Genomic DNA, 6,000 nt, shown 5'->3' with positions numbered 1-6,000 from the left:
TTTTTTAAGCAGGCAATCAACCTGGTTAGATTCAGGCCACAATTTCTTACTTACCATTGGACTGTGGTTCCCATGTCAGTTCAGTTTTGAAAAGCTTTGATGTGCTGTTCTGATATACAGCCTGCTTGGTCATGGTGTATAATCCTTTTAATAAGCTGTTACATTTGGTTTGCTAGTATTTTGTTGAGGATTTTTGCATCTATAGTCATAACAGATACCGATGTATAGTTTTGTTGTGATGTCTTTGTATCAGGGTAATGTTGCCCTCATAAAATGAGTTGAGAAGTGCTCCCTTCCTAACTCATTGTCTTTTATTTTTTGCAGGAATTTGAGAAGGATTGATATTAATTCTTCTTTAAATGTTTGGTGTTCACCAGTGAGGCCATCTGGTCTTAGAATTTTATTTGTTGGGAACTTTTTTTTTAAATCATGGGTTGTTTTTAAGATTTTAAAATTTTTTTCCTTTTTCTCCCCAAAGCCCCCCAGTACGTAGTTGTATATTCTTCGTTGTGGGTCCTTCTAGTTGTGGCATGTGGGACGCCGCCCGCCTCAGTGTGGTGTGATGAGCAGTGCCATGTCTGCGCCCAGGATTCGAAACAAAGAAACACTGGGCCGCCTGCAGCAGAGTGCGCGAACTTAACCACTCGGCTACGGGGCCAGCCCCTGTTGGGAACTTTTTAATTTACTTTCTTTTCTTATTGTGGGTCTGTTGAGATGTTCTATTTCTTCTTTAGTCAGTTTAGGTAATTTTTTTTTTTTTTTAAAGACTGGCACCTGAGCTAACAACTGTTGCCAATCATCTTTTTATTTTTTTCCTGATTTTTTTTTCTCCCCAAATCCCCCCAGTACATAGTTGTATATTGTAGTTGTAGGTCCTTCTAGTTGTGGCATGTGGGACGCTGCTTCAACATGGCCTAATGAGCGGTGCCTTGTCCGCGCCCAGGATCCGAACCCCGGGCCGCTGAAGCGGAGTGCACAAACTTAACCACTCGGCCACAGGGCCGGCCCCCAGTTTAGGTAATTTTTGTGTTTCTAGGAATTTGTCCATTTCATCTCATTTGCTGGCATACAATTATTCATAGAATTATCTCATAATGCCTTTTATTTCTGTATGGTCAGTAGTAATGTCCTCACTTTCATTTCCTTTTTAGTTATTTGTGTCTTCTCATTAGCTAAAGTTTTGTTGATATTTTCAAAGAACAACTTTTGGTTTTACTGATTCTCCCCATTGTTTTTCTGTCCTCTGTTTTACTTACCTCTGCTTCAACCTTTATTGCTTCTTTTCTCTCCTGGCTTTGGGTTTAGTTTGCTCTTCTTTTTGTAGTTCCTCAAGGTATGGAGTTAGGTTAGTGATTTCTGATTGTCCTTCCTTGTTATTGTAGGCATTTACAGCTATAAATTTCCCTCTGATCAGGAATTACTGCTATAGTTTTCCTGCCTTCACTGCATCCCATTCAGTTTAGTATGTTGTGTTTTAGTTTCATTCATCTGTATTTTCCCATTTCTCTTTTTATTTATTCTGTGACCCATTGGTTATTTTCCACGTATCTGTCAATTTTCCAGTTTTCCTTCTGCTATTCATTTCTAGCTTCATTCCATTGTGATTGGAGAAGACACTTTGTATGATTTCAGTGTTTTTAAATTTATTGAGACTTGTTTTGCACGCTAAACATATGGTCTCTCCTAAAGACTGTTCCATTTGCAATTGAGAAGAACATGTCTTCTGCCATTGTTGGGGGTGGTGTTCTATATACGTCTGTTAGGACTAGAGGGTTTATAGTGTTTTGCAAGTCCTCTGTATTCTTATTGACCTTGTTTAGATGTCCTGTCTATTATTGTTGCAGTGCTGTTCTGATCTGTCCTGTGTGTGCCTTAGTGGCCATTCTGGGACCTGGGTCATGGCATACCCTTGTATTTTACTTCTCCAGGCCTTTGGTATGCTGTCTAGGGTCAAATCCATGATCCACTGCTTGGGAGTGATCCCAGGAATTCATATACAGCTTGATGGGATCTTTTGTTCTTGAGCTCTCTCCTCTCCATGGTCTCCCTGCCTGACACTTTCAAGTTCCTAGGGGTCCTCTGTCTAGAAAGCTGGGGCTTAAGTTTCTCTGTTCTTTTTCATGCTTCCTGCCACTTCTTCTGATACAGAGAGGAAAAAACAAGGGATTTCCCCCACACTCTTGGGCCCCAGTTCTTCTGGTCAGAGAGAAAGCTTTCCCTGTCTTGGAGTTTTGAGTTCCTTCTTGTTCAGCTGCCGCCATCACGGCCATTGATGCTGTGGTGTTGTCTGGGGGCTGGGGTGAGAGAGAATGTAAAAACAAACAAAAACCCCAGGGGATCATCCCAGTCTTCCTGATTCACAGGACCCTGTTTCTCGCTCCTTGGACGAGTGTGTCAGTCAGTGTGGCCGCCATAATGAAATACCGCAGTTTGGGGGGCTTGAACAACAGAAATTTATTTTCTCACAGTTCTGGAGGCTGGAAGTCCAAGACAAACGTGCCAGCAAATGTGCTTTGTGGTGGGGGCTCTCTTGCTAGCTTGTAGATGGCTCCTTTCTCACTGTGTCCTCACATGACCTTTCCTCTGTGCACTTGTGGAGAGAGTGTCAACAAGCTCTCTGTTGCCTTTTCTCTTGGGGACACTAATCCTATCAGATGAGGGCTCCACCCTTATAATCTCATTTAACCTTAGTTTCGTCCTTAGAGGCTCTATCTCCAAATACAGCCACACTGGGGTTATGGTTTCAGCATTTGGGAGAGGGAGACAAACATTCAGTCCGTAACAACCAGGGACAGAGGGCTTCCCTTGGAACTCTTTCTGTCCGCACCCGATGAATGCATAGTTCTGGATTTTGTAGTGCCTATGAGTCCAGGCCTGGAGATGCCAGAAATGGAAAATTCACTGTTGGTTCATTGGGACTTGAGAAGTACTGATCTCTTTGTCTAAATGACTTGCTGCTGTTTACTTTTCAGCAGCCCTGCAGAGTTGCTCCACGCCTCCTGTCCAAGGTGTTCCATTGCATTCTATGGGAGAGAGAAGGTGGAGTACCCCTATTCCATCTTCCCCAGAACTAGCTTTATAAAATAATTCTACTTTCAATCTTTTTGTGTAATTTTCTTCTAGGTTTATCTGTTATAAAGTTGGATTTTAAAAACCTTAATCTGGGGCCAGCCCCGTGGCTGAGTGAGTGGTTAAGTTCGCGTGCTCTGCTTCAGTGGCCCAGGGTTTCACAGGTTTGGATCCTGGGCGCGGACATGGCACCGCTCATCAGGCCATGCTGAGGCAGCGTCCCACATGCCACAACTAGAAGGACCCACAACTAAAAATACCCAACTATGCACTGGGGGGGATTTGGGGAGAAAAACCAATTTAAAAAAATAACAAAAAAGAAGACTGGCAACAGTTGTTAGCTCAGGTGCCAAGCTTTAAAAAAAAACCTTAATCTGAAGACTATACTTTCAGGGATGATTTCTATAGTTCGTTAAAAACCTTAATCTGATAGCCTCTGTCTTTTAATGGAAACATTGAGTTATTCACATTTATTGTGATTACTTTGATGTTTAGACTTTGATTTTACATGATTTTTTTCCTGCCAGATCTCTTTTCCATTAGATTAACTAGATTATTTCATTTTATCTGTTTAATTTCCTCTAATGCTTTAAAAGTTGTTTCCTTTTTTCTGTGCTTTCCATGATTAAATTTACATATATGGAATTAGTTAATACGTATATCTTCTACCCAACTAGATAAAGACCTTAATGCATTGTCACTTCCCTTCTCCCTGACTACGCTTCCTCTTTCTCCTTCATCTGAGTTTTTGGGTCTCTAATGCTTTTTTTTTTTTTCATTTTGCATTAAGAATTATCTAGACTTAAGTTTTATTGAGTTATTTGCTTACCACTGTTTCTTGAATTCTAACATTCCCTTGTCCTTATCAGCAAAAGAAAAAAAAGGTAAATTGGACTTCACTGAAACTAAAATCTTGTACATTAAAAGACACTGTCAAGAAAGTGAATAGAACACTCACAGAATGGGAAAAATATTTGCAAATCATATGTCAGATCAGGATCTAGTATCCAGAATATATAAATAACTCTTACAACTCAACAAGAAAAAGACAAACAACTCAATTAAAAAATGGGCAAAGACTTGAATAGACATTTCTCCAGAGAAAATATGCAACTGGACAACAAGCATACGAAAGATGCTCAACATCATTAGCCATTAGGCAAATGCAAATCAGAACCACAATGAGATACCACTTCACACCGGTAGGATGGCTCTCATTGAAAAAAAAAAGGAAAATAACAAGTGTTGGAGAGGATGTGGAGAAATTGGAACCTTAGTACATTGCTGGTGTGAATGTAATGGTGCAGCCGCCGTGGAAAACAGTTTGGTGGTTCCTCAAAAAACTAAACCTAGAATTACCATCTGACTCAGCAATTCCTCTCCTGAGTATATACACAAAAGAATTGAAATCAGGTATTCAAACAAAAACTGGTACATGAAACTTCATAGCAGCATTATTCACAACAGCTAAAAGTTAGAAACTGCCCAAATATCCAATAATGGATGAATGGATAAACAAAACATGGTATAGACATACAATGGAATGTTATTCAGCCAAACATGGAATGAAGTGATGAAAATGTTTTGGAAGTAGATAGAAGCGGTTGTTGTACATATTGTGAAGGCTCTAAATGCCACTGCACTGTTCACTTTAAAACTGTTAATTTTATGTTATTCAAATTTTAAAATAAAAATTTTAAGTATCCTTTTAAAAAAAGCAACCAAGTCCCCATACATGCTGTACATGGAGAAAAGTTGAAAACATGCTAAGCGAAAGAAGCCAGATACAAAGGGCCACATGTTGTATGACTCCATTTATATGAAATACCAGGAACAGGCAGAAAGGAGGTTGATGGTTGCCAGGGGCCGGGAGAGGAAGGAATGGGGAGTGATTCCTTAAATGGGTACAAAGCTTCCTTTTGGAGTGGTGAAAATGTTCTGGAACTAGATTGTAGTGATGGTTGCACAACATTGTGAATGTTCTAGATGTCACCATGGTAAATTTTATATGTATTTTACCATAAAAAAGATAATTTAAGTTGATGTGCCTAAGGCTGAACTGTAATTCTTTTTTCATTTTCTCTTCCTTCCTTTTTTGTAGCCAAATAAACAATTTGACAAAAGGAATTCTCCTTAGGATTAAAAATAATTTGTTGCTGCATTATGGTTTTGATTTTTTTTAGAAGCATTTGTCAGTAGTGATCTTGGAGTCATTACCTGTAAAAAAAAGTTTTTTGGTTTTTTTTGCTGAGGAAGATTCGCCCTGAGCTAACATCGGTGCCAATCTTTTTCTCCTCTATTTTTCGCTTGTTTGTGTGTTGCTGCCACAGCATGGCTGCTGATGAGTGGTGTAGGTCCACGCCTGGGAACCAAACCTGGGCCACCTGAACTTAACCACTAGGCTAGGGAGCTGGCCCCCAAAGAGTTGCTTTTTATTTGCCTTTCCACTTGACTGCTAGCCCCCTCAGAACTCTGAAGCTACTGCTCCCTTGTTTTCTAATATCCAGGGAGGCCTTTGGTGTTTGGTGTTGTTCTCTAGTCAATAACATCTTTGTGCTGCTTCTCTCACTCTGAAAGCTTTGAGGATTTTCTCTTTATCGTTATAGAGTTCCCGTGTTTCACCAAGAAACGTGGATGCGAGGATCCTTTTCCAGGAAACCTCCTCTGCCTTTGGAGGCCCCTTTCTATCAGAGGACATTCGCTTTTCTTTAGCCGAGGGAAGCGTTGGCCTGTGGCTACTTTGGTCGCTTCCTTCCCTCCCTTTTTTCTGTTCTTGCCTCCTGGGATCCCTTTGAGATGGTTGTTGGACCTCCTGGATTCATCCTGTCTCTCTTAACTTCTGTAGACGTCTCCTTGACTTCTTGCTTTACTTTCCGGGAGATTCCCTGGACTTTATTCTCCACATCACTGATTGTCCATTCCATTAATTGA

This window comes from Equus quagga, chromosome 13 (assembly GCF_021613505.1).
Source record: "Equus quagga isolate Etosha38 chromosome 13, UCLA_HA_Equagga_1.0, whole genome shotgun sequence".
Lineage (NCBI taxonomy): Eukaryota > Metazoa > Chordata > Mammalia > Perissodactyla > Equidae > Equus > Equus quagga.
The sequence above is the reverse complement of the archived record's forward strand: the minus strand, read 5'-3'. Positions refer to the sequence as shown.